The sequence below is a fragment of the Rhinoderma darwinii genome, chromosome 4 (assembly GCF_050947455.1).
Source record: "Rhinoderma darwinii isolate aRhiDar2 chromosome 4, aRhiDar2.hap1, whole genome shotgun sequence".
In the NCBI taxonomy this organism is placed as follows: Eukaryota; Metazoa; Chordata; class Amphibia; order Anura; family Rhinodermatidae; genus Rhinoderma; species Rhinoderma darwinii.
The window spans coordinates 33,199,009-33,217,646 of record NC_134690.1 but is presented as its reverse complement, the minus strand read 5'-3'; the positions used below and the strand labels follow the sequence as shown (position 1 = coordinate 33,217,646).

The window sequence follows — 18,638 nt, the reverse complement described above, 5'->3', positions numbered from 1 at the left end:
CTGTCTGCGCGGAGATGCACAGACCAGAGGTGCAGAGGGATCTCCTCCACTCGTCATTGGAACGGGGTTAGGGTAGTACCGTATCTTTCGGACTAGAAGACGCACCCAGATTTTAGACAACAGAGAATAGGAAAAAAATGATTTGTTAAAAAATAATTTATTCTGTTTTACCACATTCTGGGAACCAAAATGTTTTTATATTTTTTTCATCGATTGAGCGGTGTGGGGGCTTAATTTTTGCAGGACGAGCTGTAGTTTTATTGGTACATATGATTTTGTTGATCACTTTTTTTGTTATTTCATATTTTAAGCACTAAGGTGACCAAAATACTATTTTGATGTTTTACATTTTTAAACACATTGTGAGTTAAATAATGGTATCGTGTAATAGATCCGACTTTTACAGACGCAGCGATAGCAAATTATTTTATTTTTTACATTGTGTTTGGGGAAAAATGGGAAAAACATTTTTTTTTCACTTTTACTGTAAAGGATCTGCCAGGCACTGCTTCAGGGTTAACTCCCAGAATTAATCAGTCAACACCTGAGTGTACATCCCTGAGACAGACACCAGCTTCCTCCACTCAGGCTGGCAGGCTTAGGAGTGGGAGAGCCTATCGCAACCTGGCCAGACTCAGCTAGCTCCCGCCCTCGGTCTATTTAAGCCTGCTCTTCCTGTCCATCTGTGCTTGTGAATTCTTTCCTTGAGGTTTCCTGGCCCAGCTACAGCTCCTGCTACTTTTTGATCCTGCTCCATACAGACCCTGGCTTACCGACTACTCTTCTGCTTTTCGCTTTGTACCTCGCACTCTCCTGGCTTGACTCGGCTCGTTCACTACTCTGTTGCTCACGGTGTTTCCGCGAGCAACTGCCCATTTCCCTTGCTTGTGTTCCCTTGTTTGTTTGTCGTGTTTGTCATGCACTTACTGAGCGCAGGGACCGCCGCCCAGTTGTACCCCGTCGTCTAGGGCGGGTCGTTGCAAGTAGGCAGGGACAGAGTGGCGGGTAGATTAGGGCTCACTTGTCCGTTTCCCTACCCCCCCCACCATTACAAATTCACAAGCCCTATACCTAGTCTACCCTGGTCCCTGACACCATTATGGAACCCCGTGAAACCCTGGCTCAGCAAATGCAGGGTCTCTCCCTACAGGTCCAGGCCCTGGCTCAGAGGGTCAACCAGCCTGATGCTACCTTGGTAGTTCCCCTCACCGCACCCCTTGAACCCCACCTCAAGTTGCCCGACCGGTTCTCAGGTGACCGGAGGGCTTTTCTCTCCTTTCGGGAGAGTTGTAAGCTTTACTTTCGCTTAAAGCCTCACTCCTCAGGTTCTGAGAGCCAGCGGGTGGGTATAATTATGTCCCGGCTCCAGGAAGGGCCCCAAGAGTGGGCCTTCTCCTTGGCTCCTGGCGCCCCTGAACTTTCCTCCGTTGATTGTTTCTTTTCTGCCCTCGGACTTATTTATGACGAGACTGACAGAACTGCCTTTGCCGAGAGTCAGCTGGTGACCTTACGTCAGGGTAAGAGACCTGTTGAGGAGTATTGCTCTGACTTTCGGAAGTGGTGCGTAGCTTCTCGGTGGAATGACCCTGCCTTAAGGTGCCAGTTTAGGTTGGGTCTGTCGAACGCCCTGAAAGACCTGCTAGTTAGCTATCCCTCTTCTGACTCCCTAGACCAGGTTATGGCTTTAGTGGTACGACTTGACCGACGTCTCAGGGAACGACAACGTGAACGTTTATGTGTTTTTTCCTCCGACTCCCCCATGATGCCTCCCGAAGTCCCGTTGCTTCGTTTGTCCCCTAAAGACTCAGAAATACCTATGCAACTCGGGGCCTCCGTGTCCCCTCAACAACGTAGAGAATTCCGCAGGAAGAATGGTCTCTGCTTCTACTGTGGGGATGTCAAGCATCAAGTAAACAACTGTCCCAAGCGTAAGAATGCTGCCAGAGAGCTCCCGCGTCTAAGTGATCATCGGGGAGGTCACTTGGGCGCACAGGTATTTCCCGTAAATATGAAACGTACTAAGATATTGCTTCCCTTTCAGGTCTCGTTTGGTGGTAGGTCTGCTACCGGCAGTGCCTTCGTGGATTCAGGGTCCTCTACTAATATCATGTCTGTGGAATTTGCTATGTCTCTTGCTATGCCTCTGATTGATTTGCCTAAACCTGTTCCGGTAGTGGGTATCGACTCCACTCCTCTTGCTAATGGTTATTTTACACAGCATACCCCTGTTTTTGAACTCCTTGTTGGCTCCATGCATTTGGAGCAGTGCTCTGTACTATTGATGCAGGGATTATCGTACGATTTGGTTCTAGGTCTTCCCTGGTTGCAGTTGCATAATCCCACGTTTGACTGGAATACTGGGGAGCTAACCAAATGGGGTAATGAATGTTGTACGTCATGTTTTTCTGTTAATTCTATTTCTCCCCCTAAGGAGGTGAATACGCTACCCGAGTTTGTTCAGGACTTCGCTGATGTTTTCTCTAAAGAGGCCTCCGAAGTATTACCGCCTCATAGAGAATACGATTGCGCTATCGAATTGGTACCAGGAGCTAAGCTTCCTAAGGGTAGAATATTTAACCTTTCCTGTCCCGAACGTGAAGCCATGAGGGAGTATATCCAGGAATCCCTGGCCAAGGGTTACATTCGTCCCTCTTCTTCTCCGGTAGGTGCTGGCTTCTTCTTCGTAGGGAAGAAGGATGGGGGTCTTAGGCCATGCATTGACTACCGTGGCCTGAATAAGGTCACGGTAAGGAACCAGTATCCCCTTCCTTTGATTCCTGATCTCTTTAATCAGGTTCAGGGGGCCCAATGGTTCTCTAAATTGGATCTACGGGGGGCGTATAACCTTATTCGCATCAAAGAGGGGGATGAGTGGAAGACTGCGTTTAACACGCCCGAAGGCCATTTCGAATACCTCGTCATGCCCTTTGGGTTGTGCAATGCCCCTGCGGTCTTCCAGAACTTCATAAATGAGATTTTGAGAAATTACCTGGGGATATTTCTTGTAGTGTACCTTGATGACATATTGGTGTTTTCCAGGGACTGGTCCTCCCACATAGAGCATGTCAGGAAAGTGCTCCAGGTCCTTCGAGAAAACAAACTGTTTGCCAAAATCGAAAAATGTGTATTTGGGGTACAGGAGATACCATTTTTAGGTCAAATCCTCACTCCTCATGAATTCCGCATGGACCCTGCCAAGGTTCAGGCTGTGGCTGAATGGGTCCAACCTGCCTCCCTGAAAGCGCTACAGTGTTTTTTGGGGTTCGCTAACTATTACAGGAGATTTATTGCTAACTTCTCGGTCGTCGCTAAGCCTCTTACGGACCTCACTCGCAAGGGTGCTGATGTCCTCCATTGGCCCCCTGAGGCCGTCCAGGCTTTTGAGACCCTCAAGAAGTGCTTTATCTCGGCCCCCGTGCTGGTTCAGCCCAACCAAAGGGAGCCATTTATTGTGGAGGTTGACGCGTCCGAGGTGGGAGTGGGGGCCGTCTTGTCCCAGGGTACCAGCTCCCTCACCCATCTCCGCCCCTGTGCTTACTTTTCTAGGAAGTTTTCGCCCACGGAGTGTAACTATGATATTGGCAACCGCGAACTTTTAGCCATTAAATGGGCATTTGAAGAGTGGCGCCACTTCCTGGAGGGGGCTAGGCACCAGGTAACGGTCCTTACCGACCACAAGAATCTGGTTTTCCTAGAATCTGCCCGGAGGCTAAACCCGAGACAAGCTCGATGGGCGTTGTTTTTTACCAGATTCAATTTTTTGGTTACCTATAGGGCCGGGTCTAAAAATATTAAGGCGGATGCACTGTCGCGTAGCTTCATGGCCAGCCCTCCTTCGGAGGAAGATCCTGTTTGTATTTTGCCTCCAGGTATAGTCATTTCCTCTATCGAGTCCGATTTAGTCTCTGAAATTGCTGCTGATCAAGGTTCAGCTCCTGGGAACCTTCCTGAGAACAAGCTGTTTGTTCCCCTGCAATTCCGGCTAAGGGTACTTAGGGAAAATCACGACTCCGCACTATCTGGCCATCCAGGCATCCTGGGTACCAAACACCTCATTACCAGAAATTATTGGTGGCCTGGTTTGCCTAAAGACGTTAAGGCCTACGTCGCCGCCTGTGAGGTTTGTGCCAGGTCCAAGACTCCCAGGTCCCGACCAGCGGGCTTACTGCGTTCGTTGCCCATTCCCCAGAGACCTTGGACACATATCTCCATGGATTTTATCACCGATTTGCCTCCATCCCAAGGCAAGTCGGTGGTGTGGGTGGTGGTAGACCGCTTCAGTAAAATGTGCCACTTTGTGCCCCTCAAGAAACTACCCAACGCCAAGACGTTGGCTACCTTGTTTATCAAACACATCCTGCGTCTCCATGGGGTCCCCGTCAATATTGTTTCTGACAGAGGGGTACAATTTGTTTCATTGTTTTGGAGAGCCTTCTGTAATAAGTTGGGGATTGATCTGTCCTTCTCCTCTGCCTTCCATCCTGAAACCAATGGCCAAACGGAGAGGACTAATCAGTCTCTAGAACAATACTTAAGATGTTTTGTCTCTGACTGTCAATTTGATTGGGTTTCTTTCATTCCCCTCGCCGAATTTTCCCTTAATAACCGGGTCAGTAACTCGTCAGGGGTCTCTCCCTTTTTCTGTAATTTTGGGTTTAATCCACGGTTCTCCTCCGTTTCACCTGGTTGTTCCAACAATCCCGAGGTGGAGGTCGTTCATCGGGATCTGTGCACAGTCTGGGCCCAGGTTCAGAAGAACCTAGAGGCGTCCCAGAGCATACAGAAGGCTCAGGCCGATAGAAGACGTTCTGCTAACCCCCTGTTTGTGGTCGGGGATCTGGTGTGGTTGTCATCCAGGAACTTGCGTCTCAAGGTTCCGTCCAAAAAGTTTGCTCCCCGGTTTATTGGGCCGTATAAGGTCATTGAGGTCCTCAGTCCTGTCTCTTTCCGGCTGGAGTTACCCCCGTCTTTTCGTATACACAACGTGTTTCATGCCTCCCTCCTGAAACGCTGCTCCCCGTCCTTGGCCCCCTCGAGGAAACCTCCTGTTCCCGTCCTCACCCCTGAGGGGGTGGAATTTGAGGTGGCCAGGATCGTGGACAGCAAGATGGTCCAAGGCTCCCTCCAGTACCTGGTCCATTGGAGAGGATACGGGCCCGAGGAGAGGACTTGGGTACCCGCCCGGGATGTTCACGCTGGGGTATTGGTCAGGAGGTTCCACCTGCGTTTCCCCAGTAAGCCAGGTCCACTTAGAAAGGGTCCGGTGGCCCCTCATAAAAGGGGGGGTACTGTAAAGGATCTGCCAGGCACTGCTTCAGGGTTAACTCCCAGAATTAATCAGTCAACACCTGAGTGTACATCCCTGAGACAGACACCAGCTTCCTCCACTCAGGCTGGCAGGCTTAGGAGTGGGAGAGCCTATCGCAACCTGGCCAGACTCAGCTAGCTCCCGCCCTCGGTCTATTTAAGCCTGCTCTTCCTGTCCATCTGTGCTTGTGAATTCTTTCCTTGAGGTTTCCTGGCCCAGCTACAGCTCCTGCTACTTTTTGATCCTGCTCCATACAGACCCTGGCTTACCGACTACTCTTCTGCTTTTCGCTTTGTACCTCGCACTCTCCTGGCTTGACTCGGCTCGTTCACTACTCTGTTGCTCACGGTGTTTCCGCGAGCAACTGCCCATTTCCCTTGCTTGTGTTCCCTTGTTTGTTTGTCGTGTTTGTCATGCACTTACTGAGCGCAGGGACCGCCGCCCAGTTGTACCCCGTCGTCTAGGGCGGGTCGTTGCAAGTAGGCAGGGACAGAGTGGCGGGTAGATTAGGGCTCACTTGTCCGTTTCCCTACCCCCCCCCACCATTACATTTACATTTTTTTATTTTTTTTTTACACTCCTGAAAATGTATCTAACATTTATTTTATTTTTTTACACATTTTATTAGTTCCCTAGGTTACATGTGGAGTTACTGAAACAACGTAACTACGCTGTTTCCCTAACTCCCATAGTAGTGAATGTCAGTTACGGAAGCAGCGTAGCATGCGAGCTATGCTGCTTCCGTAACTACTGTTCAGTTCTATGGGAGTTACGGAAACAGCGTAGCTCTGCGAGTTACGCTGTTTCAGTAACTCCACATGCAATCAAGTGGCCGGGAGAGCACGGAAAGCTAGAACAGGGTTTAGAGGGCCCCGTTCTAGAGATACATGCGGGTCCTGCATCTATCTGACATTTATGACATATCCTGTGGATATGTCATAAATGTCCTTCATAGAAAAACCCCTATAAATGCCGCAGTCACTATTGACCATGGCATTTAACTAAAGGGGCTTGCCATAAAACACATTTATCCCTTATCCACATGTGAGATCGCTGGGGGTCCGACCACTGGGACCACCAGCGATAAGGAGAACAGGGGACCGAAAATCACCCAAGGCGCTACCTGAGAAGCCTGAACATCCGGGTTCTGTGTCCGGCTTATCTGTTCCGCAGCTCCATAGAGATCAATGGGGAGCCGCTCGCGCATGCACAGAAGAATCCCATCGATCTCTATGAAGCTGCCGGACACAGAACATGGTAGTCACAGCTTCTCATGCAGCGCTCTTGGTGACTTTTGGTCCCCGTTCTCCTTATCGATCACACATGTATCCCCCATCCTGTGGATAGGGGATACATGTGTTTTATGGCACAAGTCCTTTAAACTGCCAGGAACAGCGAAATTGCTGTTCCTGGCCATTAGAGCAGCGTGTCAGAAGCTGACACCTGCGGTGTATGGAGCGGGCTCAGTGTATATAAGGCACTATTGGGGGGCAGCTGTGGGGGCAGATATGGGGGCTTTATACTGTGTGAGGGCAGCTATGGGGGGCATTATACTGTGTGGAGAGAAGCTATGGGGGGCATTATACTATGTGGAGGGCAACTATAGGGGCATTATACTGTGTGGAGAGAAGCTATGGGGGGCATTATACTGTGTGGAGGGCAACTATAGGGGCATTATACTCTGTGGGGCAGCACTATGGGACTAATATACTTTGTAGGTGCAGTGTCAGGGTGTATATTATATACAGTAGTATACAGCAGGCTGAGGGCATAAATATTAATTAAATGGCGTAGCATACAAATAGGGGCGTGGTATGCAAAAGGGGTGGGGCCTATATAACCGTTAAATAATCATAATCGAGGTTACACGTTCAATTAAATTGTGAGTTTGATTTAGGTCATAATTGCCCAGCCTCATCATGGAAGGACAACACAAAGAAAGCTGCTGCTGATGCCCAAAAAACACACTGCGGCCATCCAACAACAACAAAAAAAAAAACATTGCGGCCCGTCTCAAGTTTTGACCACCTGGATGTTCACAATGCTTCTGGAAGAATGGTCTATGGACAGATGAGACAAAAGTGGAAATTTTTAGTACAAATGCACAACGCTATGTTTGGAAGGAAAATAACATTGCACACCAGCACCAAATACCTCATCCCAACTGTGAAGCCTGGTGGAGAGGACATCATGGATTAGAGCTGGACGCCTCGCGATCATTGAGGAAACAATTAATTCAAAGGTGTAGCAAAACATTTTATAGGACAATATCAAGGGCAGAAGTTAGGGCTGGGCAATTAATCGAAAAATAATTGAAATCGAAATTCAGCGCAAGACGTCATCTTGCGAATTTCGGTTTTATCAATTATTTTCTCCCGGTTTAAACTGTATCTGCGTCTTCAGGAGGCAGATACAGTTGAAACCAATGGTAGAAAAGAGGACTGTAAGGTCCCTGCTCTACCATTCACTATGTATCGCTGGACACGAGGCAGTGGCGTCATCGCGCCTGTCTGCACCCTGCTGCCACTCGTCATTGGAACGGGGTTAGGTGAGTATGTATATTATTTTTAGCAGGCACTATTGGGGGCATTATACAGCATGGGGGCAGCTATGGGGGACTTTATACTGTAAAACTTGAATATCCAGCAGCATGACCAGCAATTGAGACGGAACAACAGTATCCAAACTTATGCATGCTTGAGAAAGACCCTGATAGGGTTGAAACGTTGCATGTCCATGGTTTGATGAATTAAAGAAAGCAACTTTTTTTCACTTTCAGTGCTGTGGTCTCTTCTCTCTGTATGGACTTTACTGTGTGGGGTGAAGTTATAGGGGCATTATACTGTGTGAGGGCAGCTATAGGGGCATAATACTGCTTGGAAGTCAGTTAAGGGCATTATACTATATAGGAGGCAGCTATGGGGGCATTATACTATATAGGAGGCAGTTATGGGGGCATTATACTATATAGAGGCAGCTATAGGGGCGTTATACTGTGTGGAGGGCAGTTATAGGGGCATTCAAATGTGGGGGCAGCTATGGGGCATTATACTGTGTGGTGGACAGTTATGGGGGCAATATACTGTTTGGGGGCAGTGTGAGGGGTTATATTATATACAGTAGTATACAGCAGGCTCAGGGGATAAATATTAATTCAATGGCGTAGCATACAAATAGGGACGTGGCATGCAAAATTGGTGTGGCCTAAATAATCATTTATTAATCGTAATCGAGGGTACATTCATTTTTTTGTTGAGCTAAGCGGATGACGGCTGTGTTATACAGCCGACACCTCACTGCAACGGGCAGAATCAAAGACTACTGTGATTCTCCCTGTTTAACATCTTAAATGCCACGGTCAATCGCGACCGCAGCATTATAATTGTTAGAATCAGTCAGGCACCCCCTCAAACACGACTTTGCGCGCCCCCCCCCCCCCTACGATGGGATCGGCCAGTAACTATGGTTGGCACGGCAGCCTGGGGGCCTAATGAAGGCCCCCAGGTCTGCAATCATTGTACTCCTTTGTACTGCCTCTGGCAGGGCTTTAAAAGGACACAATCAGTATCACAATATACTGCATTGCAGTATATCAAGCAAGCGATCCAACAATCGCTGGTTCAAGTCCCCAAGAGGGACTAATAAAAAAAAAAGTAAAAAACAGTTAAATAAAAGTTTCTTTAAATGTTCCAAAAAAAAAAATATTAAAAGTAAAAAATAAAAAAAAACACCTTTTCCATTTTTTCCCTTAAGCAATGTAAAACAAAATTAACATAACTGGTATCGCTGCGTCCGTAAAAGTCCGAACTATCACAATATAGCGTTGTTTAACCCCTTAGTGACCACCAATACGCCTTTTCACGTGATTCACTAATGGGCTTTAGGCTAGGCTGACGCCTTTTCACGTCAGCCTAGTTTAAGTCCTGCACGGGTCTCCCGTGCAGGCTGGAGCCGGGGCTCTGCTGTCTGATGACAGCTGAGCTCCTGCTCCAACGCCCGCGATCGAAGTTTACTTTGACCGCGGCCGTTTAACCCGTTAAATGCCGCCGTCAATAGCGACCGCGGCATTTAACTTTGTTTACAGAGGGAGTGAGCTCCCTCTGTCACCCATCGGCGGCCCGCGAATGAAATCGTGGGTCTCCGATGGGGTGTCATGGCAGCCGGGGGCTTGATAAAAGCCCCCAGGTCTGCCCTGGACATATTCCTGTTAGGACGCGCCGGAGGCACGTCCTAACAGATTGCCTGTCAGATTTACATTGACAGGCAATAATGCTCTGGTATACGAAGTATACCAGAGCATTATAGCAGCGATCGGAATATCGCACAGTAAAGTCCCCTAGTGGGACTAATAAAATCAGTCATCAAAGTGAAATAAATATTAATAATAAAAAGTACAGTAAAAAAATAAATAAAACCATTTTTTTCCATAAAAAGTGGTTTTATTTAGTAAAAGTGTGTAAAAAAAAAAAAAAAGTACACATATATGGTATCGCCGCGACCGTAATGACTCCATTAATAAAGTTAATAGGTAATTTAAACCGCAAAGTGAACACCGTAAAAAAATACGCAAAAAAACATGGCGAAATTGCAATTTTTTTCCATTGCCCCCCAAAAAAGTCATAATAAAAATGAAGCAATAAGTCCCATGCACCCCAAAACAGTACCAATCAAAACTACGTCTCGTCCCGCAGAAAACAAGCCCAAAAAATCACTACATTGATGGAAAAATAAAAAAATTACGGCTCTTGGAAAGCGACGATGCAAAAGCAAATAATTTTAGTTCAAAAGTGTTTTTATTGTGCAAAAGTCGTAAAACATAAAAAAACCTCTACATATGTGGTATCGCCGTAATCGTACCGACCCATAGAATAAAGGTAACATGTTATTTACATCGCACAGTGAACGCCGTCAATTTAAAAACGCATAGAACAATGGCGGAATTTCAGTTTTTTTTTTATAATCCCCCCAAAAAGGTTAATAAAAGTTAATATAAAAATTATATGTACCCAAAAATGGTGCCATTAAAAAGCACAACTAATCCCGCAAAAAACAAGTCCTCATACAGCTATGTAGACGAAAAGATAAAAACGTTATAGCTCTTTGAATGCGACTATAGAAAAACTAATAAAATAGCTTGGTCATTAGGGCCTAAAATGGGCTGGTCACTAAGGGGTTTTTTTTATCACTTTTTATTTCAGTCTTTTTAGCGCTATGGTGACCAAAAGACAATGATTCTGGGGTTTTAAATTTCTTTTTTTTACGGCGTTCAGTGGGAGTCAAATAATGCTATATTGTAATAGTTGCAGACTTTTACGGACGCAGCGATACCAATTTTTTTATTATATTTATCTTTGTGTTTGGGGAAAATTGTGAAAAGTTGTTTTTTTTTAACTTAAAAATTTGTCAAACTTTTTTTTATTTTTTTTACACATTTCATTAGTTCCCCTAGGGGACTTGAACCAGCGATCATTAGATCGCTGGTGCAATACACTGCAATACGTGGATGAGTTACGGAAACAGCGTAACTAGCTGAGCTACACTGTTTCCGTAACTCCCATAGTAGTGAATGGCAGTTACAGAAGCAGCGTAGCATGCTACGCTGTTTCCGTAAATACTATTCAGTTCTATGGGAATTACGGAAGCTGCGTAGCTCAGCGAGTTTCCGTAACTTGACCATGTAACCAGGAAGTGGCCAGAAAACAGCGGAACCGGGTAAGATAGAACGGGGTTTAGGGGGCCCTGTTCTAGAGATAGATGCGGATCACAGAGTTGGGACCCACATCTATCTGACATTTATGACATATCGCTGTTCCTGGCCGTTAGAGCAGCGTGTCAGCTGTAAAACACAGCTGACATATGCAGTGTATGGAGCGGGCTCAGCGCGTGAGCCCTCTCCATACATCATCCCCTTTCCATGATGTGCTGGCACATCACGAATCGGGAAGGGGTTAAGTAAGGAGCGGTCAGGGGCCCGACGCTGCCGGTCCCTTGACTGCCGACTATAAGACGCAGGGACTTTTTAGCATGATTTATTCTTGCTAAAAACTGCGTCTTATAGTCCGAAAAATACGGTAAATTTGGTATCGCAGTACTCGTATCAACCTGCAGAATAAGGTGAATATGTAGTTCTTATCGCCTGATGGTCGCCGTAAAAACAAAACCCCCCAAGAAAATGCCATAATCTCTGTTTTTTGCCCATTTCACCCGAGAAATAATTTTTTTCAGCTTCCCAGTACATTATGCGGTAAAATAAATGGTGCCATAAAAAACTACAACTTGTCCTGCAAAAAACAAGCCCTCATATGGCTACGTCGTCGGAGAAATAAAAAAAGTTATGGTTTTGGAAAGCGGGGTGGAAAAACGAAAATGAAAAAAACTCAAATTGGCCTGGTCTTTAAGGGGTTAAGGTTTGCTCTGTCAGATATTTTGTGCTTAGCCTCAGAGACTGCGTACACAAGGCATCCTAGAAATATTGATGAACTAAAACACATTAAAAAAAAAAAACTTCCTCCTTCACATTGCGCAAATCTTATTTACACTACAAGAAATGTTTCGTGGAGGTGATCGCTGCTAAAGAGGGAACTACAGGTCATTAAATTCAGGGGTTCACATACTTTTTCTCCCTAGGGATGTTTATTCAATGTGCTCAATAAAAGACATGAAAATTATAACGGTTTGTGTGTGATTTGTTTAGTTAGATTGGGTTTGTGTAGAATTGTCACTTTAATAACAAATCCCACCACATTTTATTAGTAATCATTCCAGGTCATTTCAATGGGTTCACTTACTTTTTCTTGCCTCTGTATGTATTGCAGTGAATTGTGCATTTTGCATTCTTCTATTAAGCGCTGCTTCTTAATAGGACACCTGGGGGCGTTCATTAGGCCTCCGGCCGCCATGACAACCCATAGGCACCCCACAATCGTGTCTCGGGGGATTGATGGACTGAGAGAGTGCTGCCCCCTCTGTCTAACGGTTTAGGTGCCGTGGTCCCTATTAACCACCGCGGCAACTAAGCAGTCGGAATCCGCGTGGTCATCGATGCCGGCCATTAGAGTGACGTGTCAGCTGTAATATACAGCTAACACCAGCTCTGTATATAGCATGCTTAGCTCCCAAGCCCTCTTCATATACCTGGTCACTGTCCTCAATAGCTGCCTGAAGTGGTGATGTCACTACGGGCAACACGATCACCACAATCTGGTGAAGTTTAATGGCAGAAGTTTAGGATTACTCAGTGAGTCTCAAGCCGTTTTAGGATTCCCTGGTCTGAAGGAACCATTGCCTCACAGGTACACACACTGGTCTGATCCCACAATTGTAGACGTACATGCACCGACATACAACTTCTTTATGTTTCGGTGAGGAAGGACATTGCGCTGCTGTCAATAATATCATTTGTATATATGGTCCACCTTCGAGGTCGCAATAACACCTCTATAGCCTGTAAAGGCTCCTGAACGCATTGAAATAAATCTCGAAACTTATTCATATGGATGAGACGGATTTTACTTTGGGGGCAGTCCCGCGTTGTTGGGCAGTATGAGCATGGATCCTCTTCTTAGGTACTTCTTTTAAGTGCTCTTACTGCGCCAACAATGCGGGACCGCCGTGTGACCCGGCGGTGGCACATTGAGAAAGCACCTGTGTGAAATGCACTGAAGCTGCTGGTGCAGTATGAGAGTTTAAGGCTGGTTTCACACGAGCATGTTCGGTCCGTAATGGACGGAACGTATTTCGGCCGCAAGTCCCGGACCGAACACAGTGCAGGGAGCCGGGCTCCTAGCATCATAGTTATGTACGACGCTAGGAGTCCCTGCCTCGCTGCCGGACAACTGTCCCGTACTGTAATCATGTTTTCAATACAGGACAGTAGTTCCACGGAGAGGCAGGGACTCCTAGCGTCGTACATAACTATGATGCTAGGAGCCCGGCTCCCTGCACTGTGTTCGGTCCGGGACTTGCGGCCAAAATACGTTCCGTCCATTACGTACCGAACATGCTCGTGTGAAACCAGCCTAAAAAGGACTTCTCACATTTTTTCAACTGCAGCACCAAGTAATTCCCAAGCTCTATATGACATCTACATATGGACCTTAAATTATTTTTTTTTTTAAATTATTCTGGTAAACAATTACGTTCAGGGTCCATGTACAGAAGCACGGGGAAGGACCCTGGAAGGTCAGAGATAACTTTTGCAGGCCGCTATGAAAGGTGACAATCCCAAAAATCCTACAAGGCCAAGATGAAGAAATGTTCATGCAGATCAGGAGTCTGTAACCTGCGACTGTCAGGGCATGCTGGGTGTTGTAGTTACACAACAGCTGCGGAGCCGCAGGTTGCATACCCCATCCATCGTAACAAATTAGCCAAGAGCATAGCAGTAACATAGTCCACGCAACTGAAGTAACCAGCTCACGAGTCGCCACTATGGAAAGGATATTCCTCTTACCTATCACATGTACATGAAGACTGTGGCCCCTGTCGTCTGCCCGGCTACTGCAGAGAGATGCAGGTCAGTTATCATGGCAGGCGATAAATCTGTTTGCTTGATCACCGAACAAGGAGGATGCACTAAGCTCTTTAAGCCATCTGCGGATTTTCCTTTCAGGGGAGGGGAGGTGACACACGTACCCAGAGGAGAAGGTGGAACCATATAGAACTTTCTGATAGGTATCGAAGGATGAATTACAGGTTGCGCAAAAATTCCGGCAGCCAATTTGACCGCTTCCTGTATTCCCTGTTGCAGTATGGTTCCTACATTGTATCAACTAGTGGCTGTTTTCTCCATGACACAGATTTTCCCACAGCAAATGTGTCAGACTCCGCCCCTTTCTGTTATCTTCCCATGGCTTCATTCACACTCTGCATAACCAGTATATGCATGTGAATAAATACCGTACACTTTACATATTTGGAGAAAGAATATACAACGGGATCTAAAATTTATTCTTGGCATTAAAATATGAAGACCGGCTCATACAGTCGTGCGTGCGCTAGAAAAAGGGAAAGTGGGACAAGTAGGGCTTATAAGTCTACTATCAAAATGAAGCTACAAAAATAATAACAGAAAACAAATAAGAAACGTATATTTGTGATCCGGCTATCAGGCAGAAGTAAATACAGAGGATAATAGCCCCCTATAAATTATTACATGTGGTGGAATCATAAACCAGTGTAACATCCTGCAATCTGCACACATAGGTTAAATATATCCATAAGGCCTCATTCACCCGATGGAGGCCAAAAGATTGTCCATTAGGCCTCTGTCGGGCCGGTATATCGTTTTATGGATGGGTAGAATAAGTAGTCAATTACGCTAGTCTATGCAGAGATATCCTGCGCGGTATACTTTGAATCCTATGGGTGGCGGATGCCACTGCATGGGATCTGTAGGAGGAATCCACTTAACGAATACACTCAGAGCATGCTGCTATTTATTACGGTAAAATGACGAACAACATGGCAGAAACTCCCCGGAACACAAAGCCAATGGGTTCCGTCACGCACCAATGGTGTCTCTGAACAGAAAAACAAGTGCAGATGGGAAGAGAGCCCCAAAGCAAACAGTGTAAACCGTAAATCTAGTTATGGTCTTGCTCACACAGCGCTTAAAAAAAACGAAGTGTAAATGTGTAAAAACGCAAGCGTTTTTGTAAAGTGCTTTTTAAAATACAAGCATTTTTTGACACGTATTGTGCGCGTTTTTGGCACGTCATTAGGACTCCCATTGACTATGGGAATTAGGCGTTTTATCCGCACCAAGAATTGACCTGATGCTTCTTCTTTTTTTACACGACACGTTTTTTTAAACACGCGCGTAAAAATAAACGTGACGCATGCACTACAATGCGCTTTCCCATTGATGTCAATGGGAAGCTTAAAGAATTCGTTTTTGACACTTTTTTGCGTCTTAAAACGCGTAAAAACCGCGTCAAATACACGCCGTGTGAACATGGCCCTATTTAGAGGTCCTGTCACACATGGCTAATGACACGGGGTGGACACCAACAGCAGAGCGTCCCTTTTCAAAAACAGTATATGGGCTCCTCAATTTCCAACTGAAACACATTTGTGATGTCACATCTACTTTCCTGACTGATTCCAACCAATGATGTCACATCTACTTTCCTGACTGATCCCAACCAATGATGTCACATCTACTTTCCTGACTGAAAACAACCAATGATGTCACATCTACTTTTCCTGACTGAAAACAACCAATGATGTCACATCTACTTTCCTGACTGACCCCAACCAATGATGTCACATCTACTTTCCTGACTGAAAACAACCAATGATGTCACATCTACTTTTCCTGACTGAAAACAACCAATGATGTCACATCTACTTTCCTGACTGAAAACCACCAATGATGTCACATCTACTTTCCTGACTGATTCCAACCAATGATGTCACATCTACTTTCCTGACTGATCCCAACCAATGATGTCACATCTACTTTCCTGACTGAAAACAACCAATGATGTCACATCTACTTTTCCTGACTGAAAACAACCAATGATGTCACATCTACTTTCCTGACTGAAAACAACCAATGATGTCACATCTACTTTCCTGACTGATCCCAACCAATGATGTCACATCTACTTTCCTGACTGAAAACAACCAATGATGTCACATCTACTTTTCCTGACTGAAAACAACCAATAATGTCACATCTACTTTCCTGACTGATCCCAACCAATGATGTCACATCTACTTTTCCTGAAAAACAACCAATGATGTCACATCTACTTTCCTTAAACACTTATGATATCACAGTTGCTTACCTGACTAAAATTAGCTTTGATGTCATAGAATTTTACGTGTCTGAAACCAATTCTGATGTCATAATAGTTCACCTGACAGAAACACTTGTGATGTCAAAAAACTCTCTAGTGATATCATAGTAGCTTAGCCAGGGGCAAACACCAACAACAAAGGGCCCCTGTACATGAACAGTATATGGGCTCCTTGATTTCCAACTGCTAGTTTAATGACAGTGGGTGCTAGCCATAAACCACCTCATTCATGGCTCTCCAGAAAATCACTCACCGCTTTACCAATCCACCAGTAATTGTGAGACACGGATAGGAAGGAGCGTAGCACCTTACGTCATCTAATAGACAGTAGGAACCGATATTGTTGTTTTTAAAGGTAGCGGTGGGCCCCCTTGCCTGCAGGGCCCCTGTGCAGCTGCCTACTTTACATATATGGTATGTCCACCCCTGTAATGACAGGTTGATACTAGAGACTTTGGAGCTACATTTATTGTTTGAACAACTTCTGCCATGCTATTGAGTAGGTTACAGTACTGTTTGTGTAGAGGTAGGGGCGTAGGGTTAAGGTTTTGTTCACATCACCATTCATTTCCGTTCCGGGGTTCCGTCGGGTGAACACCGCAACGGAAAGTGAAAGTGAGGGCCTGTTCACATCACCGTTCGCTTTCCGTTCCGGGATTCCATCTGAGGTTTCCGTCGGGTGAACCCCACAATGGAAAGTGAAAGCACAGCTTCCGTTTCAGTCACCATTGATCTCAATGGTGACGGAAAAATCGCTAATGGTTTCTGTTCGTCACCATTCCGGCAGGTTTCCGGTTTTCCGACGGAATAACTGCACCAGTTTGGTGCGCTTTTTCGGCCAAAATTCCCTGCGCCACACAGGGCGGATACGCTGCGTGCTTTTACGCAGCATATCCGCCCGATGTGAACCCAGCCTAACGGTAGTGTGAAAGAAGCCTGACCGATAAATTAGCAATTTTGCCGCTCATCGATTTTATTCACATCACTCAATGTTATCTGCTCATCAGACACGGAGCGGGTGTCCGCAGTCTGGAAACGTTGGCACTGGACGCATATGGAACTCCAATCTGTTTGGGCCTGGTAGTCAGTGGTGGGATAGAGGCCCCGGGCCTGGCGCTCCTCGCTTTCCTCTTCCTGGTAGTGCCAGAGTCAGTGATGGCAGAGGAGGGGTTGCTGTCATGACTTAGACTTGCAAAGAAGCTCTCCGTAGCAAAGTCTGACACTGCAGCAGCCATCTTGGAGAGCAAAAAAAGGGGGTCCGAAACGTAGGAACAGAGGCTGGATCATGAAGGAGCGGGCAGCAGGTAAGTTGGCTACGCATTTCCAATGTATAGTCAATCATTTTTTTTAATTCGCTTTCATTTGTTCTGTGGTGGCGCTAAAGATAAAAATTAACACTTAGGTGCTATTCTACATGTGGCTGAGCCGCGGTAACCACGCGGATTACCACTATGTCAAAACCGCGGCGAGTACAAACGCGGCACGGCAATAAGTGGTAATTCACATGGCGGTACCGAGGCTCGGGCGCATGAGCAATAGCACCCTAGGTGTGAGAACACATGGACCGGCGGCCAAAGCCAAGACCACATATGGTGGAGAATGGCCGCACGATTGCCATCCAAGTGACATTTCGTCCATAGTAACGGCTTCACTACAGATGTCACATCAGCACATCGAGGACCAGGCACCGGCGGTACAAAAACGGAGCAGAATTATATGAACGAAATCCAAGCACGCAGACCGTGTCATATGTGGTCACCGTGGCTACGGGTCACTCGCCGTCCATAGCGACGGATCATGGCTCTAGCACTGTACACATGACATCACTATAAGAGCTGTAATGTGATTGGTTGCCATGGACAACACATATTGCGGGAGATTTATCCAAACTGGTGCAAAGGGAAAGTGGAGCGGTTGCTCATAGCAACCAATCAGATTGCACCTTTCATTTTCAAAGGGGCATGAACTTTCATTGGTTGCTACAGGCAACTGCTCAAATGTCTCATTGCACCAGATTTGATCAAATACATATATAGGTCATAGCGCCCTACACTGCAATGTAAACCGCACACAGACAGAAGATTCAGAGCTGATTCACACGCAGCGGCTACGACTCCACCACACACCTCGCACGAAACAATCCCAATGGACAAATACAGGCCGCCAGCACGTCCACCTCACCTGCTCCCCGGCCACCTCCACCGTCCGTACAACTGCTTCCCGGGCAGTGACGTCACCAGGCCCTCGAAGCCTCCTGATTGGCTCGTTGGACCGTCGTCCACTCATCTTCCGTACAGAGGCGTCTTCTAACCTGCGTCCTAGCAACGGGCGACGTTTTCACTCAACTTTATTGCGACCCGTTGTGATGTGAACAAATATAAGCTTCGCTAGCTAGAAAGGGAAATATCGCGCATAATGGCGATTGTTATTCAGGGCAAGTGTTCCATTATACATTCTCCTTGTACACAATCACATAGGAACGAATCAACCGGGTGTATTTACACCCGAACTGGAGTCATTTGGGG

General features: G+C 46.3%; 1 protein-coding gene across 3 annotated transcripts in view; it reads right to left on the bottom strand.

The window, feature by feature from the left end:
- LOC142759117 (WD repeat and coiled-coil-containing protein-like) overlaps nt 1-18,382 on the bottom strand; it is a 39,145-nt gene extending 20,763 nt beyond the window's left edge. The window contains exon 1 of one of the 3 annotated variants that reach the window (XM_075860991.1): nt 18,295-18,382. The gene's annotated coding sequence lies outside the window, so the exon portion shown is untranslated. Of the gene's footprint in view, nt 1-18,239 lie in introns of all 3 variants that reach the window. The other 2 variants (XM_075860992.1, XM_075860993.1) reach the window with 2 other exon arrangements.
- Between the last annotated feature and the right edge of the window lie 256 nt (nt 18,383-18,638).